The following is an 18,759-nucleotide window of genomic DNA, read 5'->3' as shown; positions in this document are numbered from 1 at the left end:
CTTGATCATACTCGTTATTTATATGGGGCTAGTTAGGTGGTCTAAAATATCGGACTACCAGTCAAAGCATTTCATATACTTCTGTCCTTATACTTGTACGTATTTAAGACTTGGAACATGCATGCTGAATAATTCCTTAATCATCCTATCTCCTACATACCCCTTAAATGTCCCAATCATAAAATTTAGTTTGCCTTCTGTACAGATGTATCAGAAAAGTATGAAAGCATAATTTGTGAATGATGTGTGTATTATACACAATGTGTCGTGGGACCCGCTGGTGGGTCTCACAGTCCAGAAGTAAAGAGCTGGCATGACCTGCAGGCAGGTCTCATAGTCAACAATGTGTTAAGAAAAGGTGGAGATATGGGGACCCATTTTAGTCAGAAAAGCAGCAAATGATCCTCCATATCAGCAGTTTAACTAACAGCTACAATTCTGCATATATTTATAAAGAATATAAGATCCAGATGGAAGAACTGCAATGTACCATTTTGATGTCTAATCAACATATGAGAAATATGTGCAGCAGAGAAGAGGAAAAGGAAAAACCTGTCTTTACACAAATATTGCTGTTTCAACTAACTGTCTGAAAATAATATTCTTAGAAAACCTAATAAAGAGCTATGAGGGACACACAGTCATGGCCAATTAACAAATGAACAACAAGGGCAATATTCAAGATATATGTAACTAATCCAGTAAATTTTGGCTACTGACTATCTTCAGTTTGTTATACTATTGTTCTTTGGATAAGTCACCTTTTAATAACTGCCTACAAGATTAAAGAAAACAGGTCCTTATTCTGAGATATTTTCCGACTGCCACACTGTGTGATGTGAATCTGGAACACTCCTCTGTAAATAAAATTTCTTGGTTAATACTAAGGCCTTGACTTTATGTTCAGTGAGGGTAATATTCAAGATATATTTCAGGACTTTGATGAAGCACTAAATGTTGGAACTATCTCTAGTTTGTTATACTAAATTCTCAGAATAAGTCACCAATTAATAACTGCTCATATAAGCTTTTCAGGTTCTATTACACTTTTCTATTAATGACAGTGTGTATTTGTTAATGTCTTTATGTGTAGCAAATTTGTAGGAGTGAAGAATCTCTTTTATATATTACATATGTTACAATGTACAAAATTGACTTCATTATACAGGAAGTAAACAGTTTCAGTAGCCTTTGTATTCTCACTTTCCGAGTATGATTCATATGTCTCAATCATAGCAAACTGTCCCAGACAGTCATAAGAAGGATAATCCTAAAAAGTGTGAGTTACTACAACAAGACATTTAACAATAAATAACATAATGTTCAATTAACTTTCATGGCATCAAATAAATATTAGCACTCCATTGTTAAAATATATTGCTTTGGAAATCTGCCACAATCAACAGTGATTTCTATAACAACAACTGAATAGCTATTATCATTATAAATATATAAATAAATAGCTGTAACATTTCTCATATACAATATTAACATTATTTATAGGGAAAAATAAAGAGAACCCACTCATTATATACAAGAGCATGACGTCTTCACTAACGGAGGTGATACTAGTGAATGGAATTGTACTCTTCTTGCTTGTGCTTCTGCACAAGTACAGCAGCCCTTACTCAAAATGGAAGAAAATGCCATTTAATCTGAAAATAGAATAATAAACAGTGAGTGAGGGAGACTTCACAGGTGGGAAACAAAAGACAAGGAAAGGAAGAATATGATGATCATGCTTGTTGTTTAAAGGGGTCTAAGCTCTAGGTCATCAGCCCCATAAAGAAAGAAGTAATCGGACCATATGGATATAGGGAAAGGAATAAAGGAGAGAAACTAGTTCAGTCTTGTGAAAGGAATGGAATGATTGTGGGCAACACATGGTTTCATAAGAAAAAAAAAACATCAGAAGAATTACAAGATATGGTTGAGGTGATAGAAGAATAAAATCAGTAATTCATTACTCTCTGGTGGAACGGATAAATCGCACACAGTTGACTGATATAACAGCTTTACCAGGAGAAGCAATTGATGGAGATCATAGAGTTATTTATTTATTTATTTTATGCCTTTGTATGTGGCGAAGTTAGGGCTCACGGCCCTCTCTTACACTTAACCACAACATACAGCAAAATAATAATAATAATAATAATAATAATAATAATAATAATAATAATAATAATAATAATAATAATAATAATAATCGTACGGCCTCAGCTACCGTGTGCAGACATTTCAATTTGATGCCATCTGGCTGTCTGCTCGTCAATTTCGACGATCAGTTTTACTCTAGGCCCACTAGATGGCAGACCACGTAAACTGAAACTCTCTTGGGGGTCCATGGCTGAGATTTAATTAATTTTGTTGGGTAAACACCAAATGTGTCACCAGAGATCTTTTACAGGCTGACATCGTACGACATGGAGTTTCGAATGGACTTTTTTTTTTTTTTTACGCCGTTCAAAAATCCAACTACCTCTGCCGGGTTTGAACCCGATATCTTGGGATCCGGAGGCCGACACTCTACCACTGATCCACAGAGACAGCTCATACAGTACATAGTCACATAAATTAGAAAAATAGCATTGTTAACAGTCTCTAAAAACTACCTAAATTAATGGAGTAATATTAGCCTGTAACTTATTATAATTGTTTTTTTAATAATTAATATTATCTATCTACATCACCTAGCTCTAAATCATACTTGCACTCATACACACTAACATTCATACAAGTCGATCACGTATTTAAGAGGAATTCTTGACAAGACCGTTTAAATGAGACTACTGAAGTGCTATTACGTATACTGACAGGAAGAGTGTTCCATAGCCATAGCTTTGCCCCAGACACTTGGAAAGAGTGGCTGTATACAGATGAATGATTAACCGGTATCATAAGGGTAGAAGTCGATCTGGTATTACGTCCATGGATAGATGAGAGGAAGTTAAAATGTGAGGATAGGTATTTAGGTGTAGATTCGTTCAGAAGTCGAAAAATTAGTGTCGCAGCATGTAGATTTCTTAGTTGATCGATTTTAAGCCAGGATAGCTTCTCATAATATGGGGAAATATGTGTCCTAAAGTTCAAAGAAAATATAAATCGTATGCAAAGTTCATTGCCCTTTGAAGTTTCATAGTTTATTCTACAGTTGCATCGGTTAATACCTCACAGTAATGAATTAGTGGAAAAATGAGAGTTTTAATAAGTTTTATTTTCAAGCTGTGTGGAAGAATGGATTGTTTCACTTTAGGGGGTGGAGAGATGCATATACTTTTCTGCAGATACTTGTTATATGGTCATTCCAGTTTATGTGTCATTCATGACACCGCCTAGGTTTTTTACAGACTTCTGAAAAGGTATAGTTTCACCGCAGAGCATGAGAGTAGGCTGTTGTGTGATGTTTAGCGTATTTAAAAGCCTCGATTGTCCTATTATGATAGCTCGCATTTTCTTTCGGTTAATTAATAGGCAATTCTCTTTTGCAAACAAGCTAATTAAATTTAGAGTCGAGTTCATTTGGTGGATTGCTTTGTCAGTGTCGGAGACTTTGAAGTGCAAGTATATCTGAAGGTCGTCAGGATAAAGGTGGTAGTTGCAGTCATTCAGATGAGAAGAAATGTCATTAATATAGATTAAGAATAAAAGAGGTCCAAGAACAGACCCTTGGAGAACGCCAGATAGCTTAGTCCTCCATTTTGTAGTCGTCATGTTTGATACAACTCGCTGTCGTCTATTTTTGAGGTATGAGTCCAAGAGCTGAATAGCAGAATGAGCCATGTGAATTTTTTGTAATTTGGCTAACAATATGTCAATATTTACAGTGTCAAACGCACTGCTGAAGTCAAATAGGATAAGTACAGTCAGTTTTCGTTCGTCCATAGCCCTTCTAATGTCATCCGTGATTTTGATTAGTGTTGTTGCAGTACTGTGTCCTTTCTTAAAACCAGGCTGTAAGAGATCAAGTACAGAACGTTTTTCCAAGTATTCAACTATTTGTTTATGCATAGTTTTCTCCAGAACCTTAGAAAGTGCTGTGAGAATGCAGACAGGTCGGTACTCAGATGTATTGCTTGCAGGAGAGTTTTTTGGGACTGGCACAATGAGTGCATCTTTCCAATTAATTGGGATATTGCCTGAAGTAAGGCAAGTATTAATTAAATGCGTAATAATGGGCAATATTATGTCGATTATGTAGGTCACGAATTAAATGGGAATTTCATCAGCTCCTGTTGCGTAAGATTTAATTGACATAACTTCCCTCCTTACTTCATGCTCTGTAACAGTATCAAATCCAAGTACTGGATGGACTGGTGATTGTTGCCTTAATATATTGTCAATGGTGTTTTGTACTGTTGGGGAGTCAAGAGTGAGATGTTCCGTGGAGAAATGTGTATTTAATTCATCAAGGGACACCTTGGTATCAGTATGCTTCGCAAGTGGTCTGCTAATACCCAGTGACTGAAGTTGTCGCCATGTGGAACCAGTGTTAATATTTTTGTTTAAATGCTGGAAATAATTAAATTTCTTGTTGCGAATTACAAGCTTAATTCGGTTTCAAAGAACATGGTACTGCTCATATACGTCAGCTAGTTGAGTCTGTTTATATCGTCATTGTAGTGCGTCTCATTCTTTCATCATAGTCTTAACATCAGAAGTCAGCCACGGACAGGGCAGGCGTGTTACCCTCACATTACGCTTTGGTGCGTGTTTGTTGAACAATTCATGTAAATAGGAATTAAATATTTCCACTTTCTCGTCAATGTCGCTCATTATCATTATGTCGTACCAGGGGCGGGGCTGTGCATCTTGTCTCAGTTGTATTAAATTCATGCTTTTAAAGTCTCTAAACGTTACAAATTTGGGTCGGTACTTAGACACCCGAAGAAAGTATGCTAATTATATGAGATCATGTTTAGATATGTCAGGAACAGATACTTGACCATGGTGAAGACATTTTTGGGGGTTATTTGTTATTACTAGGTCTAAGAATGTATCAGCGGAAATGGTGGAAGTATGGACGTGGAGGGTGAGTTTAAGAGGCAATATAGTCATGTCACAGGATTTACAAATATTTTATAGTCGTAAGGCATCGTTATTCTGGGTTAATAAATTTGCGTTCAAGTCTCCAAAAAGTATCACGTGCTCGTATGATGGTATCAGTCTCAGTAAGCTGTCTTCTAAGTCACAGAAGTCTCGCACTGCGTCAGGAGGCTTATACACTTCACCAAGTCTTTATATAGAATTGACAAACACCTCTACAAACATCTCTCCAATGACTTCTTAGAACATACCAATTACAAGTCATTATTCTCATACCAATTAGTCGAGCAGCTGGTCTCCTTTCTTCCAAGTCTTCCCCGCCCAAACTTTGCAATATTTTTGTAACCGTACTCTTTTGTCAGAAATCACCCAGAACAAATTGAGTTGCTTTACTTTGGATTTTTTCCAGTTCTTGAATCAAGTAATCTTGGCGAGGGTCCCATACACTGGAATCATTCTCTAGTAGGGGTCTTACCAGAGACTTACATGCCCTCTCTTTTACATCCTTACTAGAACCCCTAAATACCCTCATAACCATATGCAGAGATCTGTACCCTTTATTTACAATCCCATTATGAGAGGACTTTTTCTATTAGTGAAACTCACAACCTGACATTTCACACCGCTTATCACCATATCATTGCCTGCTGTCCATCTCATAACATTGTCGAGGTCCTTTTGCAGTTGCTCACAATCTTGTAACTTATTTCTTATTGTATAAAGTATAACATCATCTGAAAAAAGCCTGATCTCTGATTCCAGTTCTTTACTCGTATCATCTGTATATATAAGAAAACAAAGGTCCAATTATACTGCCTTGAGGAATTCCTCTCAGATCAGATAATGGTTCACTTACTCTAATTTTCCGAGTTCTATTTTCTAGAAATATAGCCTCCCATTCAAACACACTTTTGTTTAGTTCAATTGCAATCGTTTTTGTCAGTGGTCTCCCATGATCTACCCTATCAAATGCCTTAGAAAGGTCAATCGCGATATAGTCCATCTGACCTGAATCTAAGATAACTGCTATATCTTGCTGGAATCCAACAAGTTGAGCTTCAGTGTAATAATCTTTCCTAAACCCGAACTGCCTTCTATCGAACCAGTTATTAATTTTTCAAACATGCCTGATATAGTCCGAAAGAACGCATTCCCAAGGCTTACATGCAACACATGTCAAACTGACTAGCCTGTAATTTTCGGCTTTATGTTTATTACCCTTTTCCAGGAGCCATGTGAATAGCGACCACCACCATTTCTTTCCACGTATGCCTACTCTGTAGTACGACACATTCTGGTCCATCCTATCTGTTTCTGCTGAAACGGGATCATCGTCTGCGCCTCCTATACGATCGTTGCCAGCGAGTACAATTTCTGCCTTACTTGAAAGCTGGTGACCTGTGAGGTTATCAACCAAACCACCAACATCTTCATCTCCTGAATCTTCGTCGGAGTGAATATTAGCTTCTGGAAGTTCAATAAAAATGCTGTTAACCTCTCCAATTGGTTCGTCCGATTCAAGAATATCTAATACTTCTTGGAGCGTAATGTCCCTGTAGAAAGGGAAACAAGATTTTGTAGCTGCATATATGTTAACAAGTCGCAATTTATTTAAATGTAGAATAGATGACCGTAAATTGAATAAAGTTGTTCAGTGAAAATTGATGTATAACAGTAATAGAATCAGGTAGCATAACGTCCACCATCAAATACACTCACAGGGTGAATAGCTAACACAAGCACCTAGCGTGATCATACGATCACGCAATGTTTTAAGTGCCTACGGGAGTAATATTTACTGTTAAATGTAAATTAACTGCATCATAATGTGAACGTAGATCACTCCCAAACTTGTTAAGCATATTAGTTGTGTAATCTAAACATAAATATATGTGAAATATCAAACTTACTTGAAGCGCGCCATCATGATTCACCTGCTGTGACAATGACACGAAACGAAAGTGCGCCGAAACAATGAGTCGATATGTATCACGTAATAATATGCTCGCACACAGTTGCCACATGCTTCTTGAATTGATCTACACAGTCAGCAATCAATTCCAGCGCTATACAAAGCACTGAGAGGAATCTAAATGAAGGAATGCAGGCCGTGATCATATGGACACGCACGGCGTTAACGGGTTAACAACAATTATAATAGGAAATTATTTATTGTCCACCTATTCAATACTATCCACCTTTCGGTGGTTACAGTTTCATACAAATCTCTTTATGGGACATGTTTCGCTCACTTAATGAGCATCCTCAGCCTTAACTTAATTTTAAAATGATGACCTTGAACAATAGTGAACTTATTATAAAGTCAAATGTCAGTATTAAAATTACCACAGTCTCTAAAACCAACTAACATTACATCAAAAAAAGACAACACTGAACACTTCTTAAAACGTGAGAACATGAGCGATTAAAATTATCACATTGTCAATCCAAAGCCTTGTGTCGGAAACTAATAATAGATCTTCATCTTATAGACAGTGGTAAGTTTGTTTTCTTAACACCTCAAACAGCTGCAAGGTAAACTCCAATCTTAGGGAAACAAAACTGAATATTAAAATTATATGACGTAGTGTATTTGAGATATGTGTAATAATAGTGTGTCATCATGATGAATTAAAGTGAAAATAAGTGAACTAAGAACATAGCCTTTTTAAAACAGTGTCTGAAACTAAAACTATTTCCTAAATTTCTAAAGCGGACACAAAGAAAGAATTTAAGTAATTCTAATCAGATTAAAACCCAAAACAAGGTGAATGAAATTTGGTTGAGAAATGAATTAAAAGGTTTATACAAAAAGAAAACTAAGTTGAATTTACAACTTTATAAGTCCCATTTAAAAGTGGCATAATTTCTGGCCCCATTAGAATGGTATTCGTTCCAACAATATAAGGACTATAAATTAATAGGGATATTAGATAAAAAAACAGGCAGCTTTAGATAAAAAAACTACCGAACTCGATAGCTGCAGTCGCTTAAGTGTGGCCAGTATCCAGTAATCGGGAGATTGTGGGTTCGAGCCCCACTATTGGCAGCCCTGAAGATGGTTTTCCGTGGTTTCCCATTTTCACACCAGGCAAATGCTGGGGCTTTACCTTAATTAAGGCCACGGCCGCTTCCTTCCAATTCCTAAACCTTTCCTATCCCATCGTCGCCGTAAGACATATCTGTGTCGGTGCGACGTAAAGCAAAAAGGATAAAAAACTAAAACAACTAAAAGATTCCCAGTCATGATCCTTTGATCAGGATACAAATACATCTAATAAGACTTCAACGCATACCAGCAATTCCACGATAATAAATTTGACTAATGTACAGTTTACAAATAGGGAAATGGAGCTCCTTCATAAAGGCTTGAAACACAACTGGCCTAATAAGAAGGAAATAGATATCATTAACATAGTGGCTGAGGTGGAAGCTAACATCGCTAAACTCCCATACGAAATACACAATGACATCAGATCAGAAATAAAGAAAACATTAAATATGCTAGCGAAGGAACTTGATACTAAATTTGATTCTAATCAACAAAAATTAATACAGAACACAAAAACAAAAATAGAAAACAACAATATTTTGGTTACGAAGGCTGATAAAGGGGGTTCAGTAGTATTAATGGACAAAGATGAGTAAGTCAAAAAAATAGAAGAGTTCTTCAATGATAACAATTAGACAGTAGCTACAAAAGACCCATGAATAACAGTACAATGGAATTAAAGTCTTTAATTAAGAAATCATTCTTATTTAATGAACAGGACCAGCAGAAACTCATCAATATGAATCCTAACATACCATTAGCGAGGGCCTTACCTAAGGTACATAAAAAAAGATATTCCAATCTGCCCTATTATTGTCGTAATAGTCTAACTTACAGTATAAGGTATCTAAATACATCCACAATTTCCTTAAAAAAACACTACATTTTTAATAGTAAACAATCTTTGAAGAACTCAAGCAATTTTTGACACATCCTAAATAAGTTTGCCTTGAAACCCAATCAAGTAATGTGCTCATTCGATGTAGTCAATATGTACCCTAAAATTCCCGTAAAAGAAACTGTCAAAATCATTTACAATAATATTTCCAAACACCGCGGGCTCAGCAGGTTGGAGGTGAACAAAATCATGAAGATATTAGAATTCGTATTGGATAACAACTTTTTTTTGTTTAACGGCAAAATTTTCCAACAAAGTGGACTGGCAATGGGAGACCCTATGTCTGGCATCATGGCGGACATGTACATGGACACGATTGAGCACACAAAGCTAAAGGGTAGTATCAGAGGCATAGATTTATGATTAACTAGCAGAAGTACCCGTTCTTCGTACGGGTTATCAGAAACTGGCTTTAGTTACTCATGCTATCGGTGTGAACGACTTCATTAGATATTTATATCATTGGTGTATTTGCTTAAGTACGTAGAAATAATTTGTCATGTTTGGAATTATAGTGTATCTTCTTTTCTTCATGGGGGCCTCTAAATATTAGCTCGTAATTAGCGTCGACCTCTAAAATCTTTTGCTAGCATGTTTTTCCTTCATTCCCATCTAGATATACCTGCACCCTTCACAAAGCTGCAAGTTTAGTGTAGTATACTTCCGACAGATAGTACCACAAATATAAATATTATTGAATGTATTTGTTTGATCCGACATTTCGTAACTATTACAAATGATCAAGGAAATACGCGATGCATAAAAGAAACTACTGCAATTATCGAGAATTATAATTCTCAGGGCTTGTCACTCATGTCACACATCATATAATGAATCTGAGTACAAATATTGATAAATTTTTTCAAGCCATGGCACTAATAACATCAGTGATCCTACTCCTCCATTATTTGATAGAAAATACTTTAAAATATAGGTAACAGACTCCGCAAAATGCTAAAACCTAAGCCAGTACATAAAAACGGAGGCCCGTCGGCAACTGCTGGTCGCTGCATTACGGAGATCTCCGGGGCTATTATTTTTATACTTCACTTCCTTTCCATCCCCGCCCAAAGGAGTGCTATGAGCGTCTTACACAACAGTTTATTTTTTCCAGATAGTAAGTCATATGTGTATCAATTTTGGTTGGCAGCTATGCCCAAACGTACATGCATAATCTAGCTGCTGTAGAATCCTGGAGCTGACGTTGCCAAGGTTACGGCCGTTCGTTTCTTTATCCGATTCCTAGAGCAGGGGTAGTGTGGTTCCAATATCTCCATAACGGTTGGTTTTAGGGCCTTCAAACATGGTTTTCGGGCCTGAAGGGTTTACCGAGTTTTGTTCATTGCATCAAGGGACTTAAAAGGAGCTTTTTCTCGTCATTGTACGACAAATTCAATTTTGCCTATATTAGTCTATTATTTTAATATTTTTATATACCCTCCCCCCCCCCTTCGAATTGCTTTGAAAATAAAATACAGCCCATGTTACTCACTGGCAATGTAGCTTTCTATAGGTGAAGTAATTTTTAAAACTAGTTCAGTAGTTGTTTAGTCTATCCTTTACAAACAAATATAAAAATTCTTCCTCTTTATAATATTAGTATAGAAGTATAGATTACATCCCTACACATGAGGTTGCCGTCAGGAAGGGCATCCAGCCGTAAAAAGGGTCAAATCCACATGTGCGACCACAGTTCACACCCGCAACCCCACAGGTGTTGGTAAAGCGATAGAAGAAGATACTCATTTTAAAAATTCACCCACTTTTTATTCTTTTCACCCCCTTAAGGGGATTTTCCAAAAAATGTTTTCATTTTTAAAGGAGATTCCAAGTACCAATTTTAAAGTCTGTAACATCTTCATTTTTTGAGATATATGTATCCTCATATAAATAATTCAACTCCTTCCTCACTTCTTTCCACCCCCCCCCCCCCAAGTGGATTTTCTGAAAACGAATATTTGTGTTCTTTTATTTTTAAAGGAAATTCCAAATATCAATTTTCATGTCTGTAACATGTTAGGTTTTTTGATTTATTGTAAATAATTTTGCTGCTCTAGAATCCTGGAGCTGACATTGCCATGGTTACGGCAGTTCATTACTTTATCCAATTCCTAGAGCAGGGGTAGTGTGATGCCAATATCTCCGTAACGGTTGGTTTTAGGGCCTTAAAACATGGTTTTCGGGCCCACAGGGCTTACCGAATTTTGATCTTTGCGCCAAGAGGATTAAATTGAGCTTTGTCTCGTCCTTATACGACAAATTCAATATTTTGTCTATATTAGCCTATTATTTTTATATGTCCCCCCGCACCCCCCACCTCGAATTGTTTTGAAAATAAAATACAGCTCATGTTACTCACTGGCAATGTAGCTTTCTATAGGTGAAGTAATTTTTAAAATCGGTTCAGTAGTTTTTGAGCCTATTCGTTACAAACAAACAAATTTTTCCTCTTTATAATATTATTATAGATATATGTAGATGACATGTTCATTGTTATTGATAAAAATATCACTAATAGTAATGAGATACTGGAAAGTTTAAATAAGATTGACGCCAACTTGAAATTTACTAAAGAAGACAAATCTATTAAGTCTTTGAATTTTTTAGACATAACGGTTACAAGATTAAATAACACTTTTGAATTTAAAATATACAGAAAACCTACACAGGCTCCAATAACCTTAAACAATTCGTCATTGCACCCCAGTTCACAAAAACAGGCATCTTTCCATAGTTTGATTCATAGAGCTTTGAGAATTTTGCTCTCACCCAGTAAATTGAAGATAGAATTAAACTACATAAGTAGCCTAGCCAAATTGAATGGATTTAAAATTGAGATGGTCAACTGACTAATTAATAAAATTAGAAATAGGTTGTCTAAAAATCTGACACCAGACACAACCAAAAAAACCAAATATGCCACATTTACGTATAATAACCCGATGATTTACCAAATTACGAGTACGTTCAAAAAACATGATATGAACATAGCCTTTAGAACAACTAATACGAACCAAACTATATTTTTTAATCATGGAAAAGTTAATCCGGGAAACCATCATTACTCGGGATCAGGAGATTATAGATTAACATGCTCAGAACGTGGATTTTCATATATTGGGCAAACTGGGAGAAGCTTTTTTACGAGGTATATGGAGCACTTTAACGCAGAAAATCATAATAAATACTCAGCAATGAGTATACACGAGGGTCACAGGATACCATTTTACTTCCATAGAAAAAGATTTGACGATAATTAGGAGTATGGGGAAAGGTAAGCTTTTGAATGAACTAGAAAGCCTGTACATATTTCTGGACCAGAATTACAATAAAAGTCGAAACCTCAATGACGTCACGGAAGTCAGAAGTCCATTACATGAATTAACACCTGAATTATTAAATGCAGTTAAATCAGATCAGAAAGGAATCCACCGGGCGAGTTGGCCATGCGGTTAGGGGCATGGAGTTGTGAGCTTGCATCCGGGAGATAGTGGGTTCGAATCCCACTGTCGGCAGCCCTGAAGATGGTTTTCCATGGTTTCCCATTTTCCCACCAGGCAAATGCTGGAGCTGTACCTTAATTAAGGCCACGGCCGCTTCCTTCCCTCTCCTAGGCCTTTCCTATCCCATCGTGTCGCTATAAGACCTATCTGTGTCGGTGCAACGTAAAGCCACTAGCAAAAAAAAAAAAAAAAAAAAAAAAAAAAACCAACAGATGTTTAAGTTGTTAAATACAAAGGCTTCCGCCCCTCCTCCAAACGTTAAGCATGCTCCTGTCACTCTTAAGAAAGCCCCTCCTATACCGGCGATGACGTAAAAGTGTCCGCATACCTCCCCTCTCCCTCCAGGTTCCCCACCACCTCTGCCACACAGACACAATACTAGGAGCCGCACTGGCAGACATGATAACAACTCTGGACCGGTAGGACGTACCTAACATCTTGAATAACAAGTAAGTACCTATTTAAATTTTGGTCAGTTAGGAGAACTCGCACGTATCCACAACATTAAGTTTTCTTTTTTCATTACAGATCCCACAATCCGTTTAACTTAGTCGAAGGTCAAGCACGAAGCTTGTCTACAGATTCCTCTATTTTGCCAGTTTGTGTCAGAATGTTTAGCGTGGCAATTTTGATTACAGTCTCATATCGAGTTTTGTGTGTTCTCCTCTTTGGTTGTGATGGAGCATCAGGTGTTGAACAGACATTAATATCTTTACCAAGTGGGGAACTAGAGTCATTATTCTGGTGATTACCATATTTCCATCTGAGGCCTCTTATGTTATGGAAATTACAAAAACATTTATGCTCAACGTGTATATATTTCAGTAGTGAAGTACCTTATGACATTCTGTGTTGACATGGAAGAAGAAAACGAAAGAATTCGGAGACTGTTGGACAGTGATGGAACGTGAGGAGCGGCAAGAACTGCTAAATGCAAACATGGAAGGTTCATTTTGAAAACACTTATTCACTAAAGAGACAGAAGAGACGCAAACTGATGGAGTAAATTATGTTGATGATGATGCCGATGTGTCGGAAGGTAACTCCCATTACAAAATTTCTGTTTATGAATTACAGGAACTAGGTGAACTAGACAAGGAAGTAAATGCAACACAACAACCCGTGTACACAAGTATACCGGAAGAGATGGGCAACACACGGGGGCATTCATGCATGGTCTAAAAATGTTAGGACTCTATCTCGCAATAAAATCGGAACCCATTTACCTCAATTGTGGAGACAAGCCAGTGAAGCATGCACTGCACTAGATCGGAGGGAACTGTTTTTCACTGATAATATGGCGAGTGACCAAATTTACAAACATATGGATAAAGAAAAATTGAAGTAATAACTGTGTGGAACACAACGACTGCAGAAATTTGAGCCGTCTTTGGTCTTTTGTACATACAAACATACATACATTATCATTATAGACTGTTATGCCTTTCAGCAATCAGTCTGCAAGCCTCTGTGAATTTACTAAACGTCGCCACAATCCTCGATTCGCAACTAGTGTTGTGGCCTCATTTAGTTCCATACCTCTTATCTTTAAATCGTTAGAAACCAGAGTCTAACCATCGTCGTTTTGGTCTCCTTCTACTTCTCTTACCCTCTATAGCAGAGTCCATTATTCTCCTCGGTAACCTATTCTCCTCCATTTGCCTCACATGACCCCACCACCGAAGCCGGTTTATGCGTACAGCTTCATCCATCGAGTTCATTCCTAAATTAGCCTTTATCTCCTCATTCCAAGTACCCTCCTGCCATTGTTCCCACCTGTTTGTACCAACAATCATTCTTGATACTTTCATGTCTGTTACTTCTAACTTATGAATAAGATATCCTGAGTCCACCCAGCTTTCGCTCCCGTAAAGCAAAGTTGGTCTGAAAACAGACCGATGTAAACATAGTTTTGCCAGGGAGCTGACTTCCATCTTACAGAATGCTGCTGATCCCAACTGCGAGCTCACTGCATTAGCTTTACTACACCTTGATTCAATCTCACTTACTATATTACCATCTAGGGAGAACACACAACCTAAATACTTGAAATTATCGACCTGTTCTAGCTTTGTACCACCAATCTGATATTCAATTCTGTTGAATTTCTTACCTACTGACATCAATTTAGTCTTCAAGAGGCTAATTTTCATACCATACTCATTGCACCTATTTTCAAGATCCAAGATATTAGACTGCAGGCTTTCGGCACAGTCTGCCATTAAGACCAAGTCGTCAGCATAGGCCAAACTGCTTACTACATTTCCACCTAACTGAATCCCTCCCTGCCATTTTATTCCTTTCAGCAGATGATCCATGTAAACTACGAACAGCAAAGGTGAAAGATTACAGCCTTGTCTAACCCCTGTAAGTACCCTGAACCAAGAACTCATTCTACCATCAATTCTCACTGAAGCCCAATTGTCAACATAAATACCTTTGATTGATTTTAATAATCTACCTTTAATTCCATAGTCCCCCAGTATAGTGAACATCTTTTCCCTCGGTACCCTGTCATATGCTTTCTCTAGATCTACAAAACATAAATACAACTGCCTATTCCTCTCGTAGCATTTTTCAATTACCTGGCGCATACTGAAAATCTGATCCTGACAGCCTCTCTGTGGTCTGAAACCACACTGGTTTTCATCCAACTTCCTCTCAACCACTGATCGCACCCTCCCTTCCAAGATGCCAGTGAATACTTTGTCTGGTATACTAATCAATGAGATACCTCGATAGTTGTTGCAATCCTTCCTGTTCCCTTGCTTATAGATGGGTGCAATTACTGCTGTTGTACAATCTAAAGGTACCTTACCAACACTCCATGCTAATCTTATTATTCTATGAAGCCATTTCATCCCTGCCTTCTCACTATACTTCACCATTTCAGGTCTAATCTCATCTATTCCTGCTGCTTTATGACAATGGAGTTTATTTACCATCCTTTCCACTTCCTCAAGCGAAATTTCACCAACATAATTTTCCTCCTCCCCATGAGCTTGGATGTTCGCAACACTACCAGGACGATTTCCTTTTACGTTGATAAGATGTTCAAAATATTCTCTCCACCTCTCCGGTGATTCCCTGGGATCAATTATGAGTTCACCTGAATTACTCAGAACACTGTTCATTTCCTTTTTCCCTCCCTTCCTAAGATTCTTTATTACTGTCCAAAAAGGTTTCCCTGCTGCTTGACCTAGCCTTTCCAGATTATACCGAAATCTTCCCACGACTTCTTTTTGGATTCAACAACTATTTGTTTCGCTCTGTTTCTTTCATCTACATACAAATCCCTGTCTGCCTCGGCTCTTGTTTGGAGCTATTTCTGATAAGCCTTCTTTTTACATTTACAGGCTGCTCTCACTTCATCATTCCAACAAGATGTTTGTCTTTTTCCCATCTTTACACACAGTTGTTCCTAGGCATTCCCTTGCTGTTCCTACTACAGCATCCCTGTATGCCACTCATTCACTAGGCCTAGAGATACTTAGTTCACTACAGATCAGATAGTGGTCAGTATCATCGAAAAATCCACGAAGAACTTGTACATTCCTAACAGATTTCCTGAATTCAAAGTCTGTTAAGATATAGTCTATTACGGATCTGGTACCCCTACCCTCCCATGTGTAGCAGTGAATAGCCTTATGCTTGAAGAATGTATTTGTAACAGCGAAACCCATACCAGCACAGAAGTCCAGCAAACGCTTCCCATTCCCATTAGCTTCCATATCTTCCCCACATTTACCAACCACCCTTTCGTATCCTTCAGTTCTATTCCCAACTCTCGCATTGAAATCACCCATTAGCACTATTCTGTCCTTGCTGTTGACCCTCACCACGATGTCACTCAATGCTTCATAAAACTTGTCCACTTCATCCTCATCTGCAACCTCACATGGTGAATACACGGACACAATTCTTGTCCTAATTCTTCCAACTGACAAATCTACCCGCATCATTCACTCATTTACGTGCCTAACAGAAACTATGTTGCGTGCAATGGTATTCCTGATAAAGAGCCCTACCCCAGACTCTACCCTTCTCTTTCTAACACCCGTCAAGTACACTTTATAATCTCCTCTCTCTTCCTCGTTATCTCCCCTTACCCGAATATCACTTACTCCTAGCACATCCAGATGCATCCTCTTTGCTGACTCAGCCAGTTCTACCTTCTTTCTTCCATAAGCCCCATTAATATTGATAGCTCCCCATCGAATTCCATTTCGTTCGTCAAGTTGTTTCCAAGGAGTCCGAAGTTATAAACTTCATGGTCATTCCGTATTTAACCGAGAATCACAGAAGTAATTTAATATAATAGACATTTGACATTACTAATATGTATCCAAGTATCAATACCAAAAAACTAATTCCCATCATTGAAAGAAATCTAAATACACACAGTTCCCTAAGCAAACTTGAGGTTCAATACTTTATGAATGTCCTGAAATTAGTAATTAATAATAACTACTTCACCTTCGATAGTATCATATACACAACAGGATGGACTGGCAATGGGGTCGCCGGCTTTGGGGATCTTAGCGGAAATATATCTAGACTCCTTAGAACATACAATAATCGACAATGATGACACATTTTCTAATATTCTATTTTGGGCTAGATATATCGATGACACTTTGGTAATAGTAGATGATAGGACTACTAGTGCTAACACCACCCTTGACAACCTCAATAAAATAGATCCAGATATAAAATTCACCCTTGAGTCGGAATCCAACAAACAAAGTAACTTTCTAGACCTTACAATAAACAGGCTCCCATTTTCTCTAACATACAGTATTTATAGAAAACCCACACAAACTGCAATAACCATAAGATAGTACTCCACACATCCACACACACACAAATGCGCTACTTATAATAGCATGGTCAACCGCGCATTTAAAATACCAATGTCAAAAGCAAACCTAAAGAAAGAACTAAACACCATCCGTTGCATTGCCAAATTCAATGGATATAATGACTATTTCATAGATAGAAAAATAAATAAATTCAAGCACCGACCTAACACAACGCTAGGAAAAAAAAATCCTAGAGCATATTCCACTTTCACCTTCAATGAAACTGTTTACAGTGTCACCAACATCTTTAAGAAGCATAATATCAAGATATCCTTTCATACCAACAATAGGAATGTTGAAATAATTCACAACTCTAACACAATAAAAAAAATAACACCTTTTTGAGATCAGGGGTATACAGGTTTAGTTGCAATAATTGCAATTCCACGTACATAGGACAAACTGGACGAAACTTCAAAATCAGGTACATGGAGCACGTCAATGCCATTAGACATAATAGGTTTTCGGCAGTGGGCCAACATATGCATGACGCAAAACATACTTTTACTACAATAGACCAAAACTTGGAGATCCTTAGAACATTAGGAAAAGGCCCTCTCCTGGACGTCACCGAAAATTGCTTTATACACCTCGATCAGTTTTTTAACCCTAGTTTAAACTTAAATGAAATTTCCAAGAAATCCAATATTCTTTACGACTTCCTCATTACGGTTCTTAAACATGTTAAGTTTACGGAAAAGCTTTCGATCTTCCATGCATTACATAACATCCTACCTTGCCACACATTCCCACCACATAGCCCTCCAGGCCCACCCCCAACACCTCCCCCATAGGCGTTTCCTCTCCAAGCCCCTCCCTTCCTGTCCTCCCCTCCCTTAACCACGTTTATTCGCAAACCTGCTTCAGTCGCCAACTCCTCTCCACAGTATAAGCTTCCCAGCACGCTGCAGCAAGGTGAGTCTCCATCCTTTGATTCTCTATATCCATGCTTCACTTGACTTATCCTCTACAGAACTCCACACTCAAATCAGCTCTCTGTTTTCTTTACGTTTTACGTTCCGATTGAACCGAGGAACCTCGGTCCTACACAATACAATAGGACCTACATGTACATTCTAATACCCACAGCACAACTTCAAATTAAGAAGACCATGCCACCAGCAGTGACCGGACTATTCCTCAGTACTGTATTATGAACAAGATTTTAACGTGTTCACAATTTTTTATCATATCAAAGCATAAATTCACATAAAGTGCTCCAGCTCATGTACAAGACTAATACACCGCTAACACGTAGCTATCTGCAGACATTTTGCATGAACTATTTTAAATGTGACAATTTACGAATTTTATCTAGTCTGTGTGTCTTGTTGCTATATGCAAATCTATTCACTTGTTTGGTTTTATCTATGGCTGATGATGACATTGTATACGTGTCAA

General features: G+C 37.6%; 1 protein-coding gene across 1 annotated transcript in view; it reads right to left on the bottom strand.

Moving 5' to 3' along the window:
- Positions 1 to 339: 339 nt before the first annotated feature.
- The window catches only part of LOC136875686 (myotubularin-related protein 10-B), a 107,764-nt gene continuing 89,344 nt past the window's right edge, over positions 340 to 18,759 (bottom strand). The window contains exon 13 of the mRNA XM_067149245.2: positions 340 to 1,655. The gene's annotated coding sequence lies outside the window, so the exon portion shown is untranslated. The remainder of the gene's footprint in view (positions 1,656 to 18,759) is intronic.

Source organism: Anabrus simplex, chromosome 1 (genome assembly GCF_040414725.1).
Source record: "Anabrus simplex isolate iqAnaSimp1 chromosome 1, ASM4041472v1, whole genome shotgun sequence".
Taxonomy (NCBI): Eukaryota; Metazoa; Arthropoda; class Insecta; order Orthoptera; family Tettigoniidae; genus Anabrus; species Anabrus simplex.
This window is presented reverse-complemented; position numbering and strand designations above follow the sequence as displayed.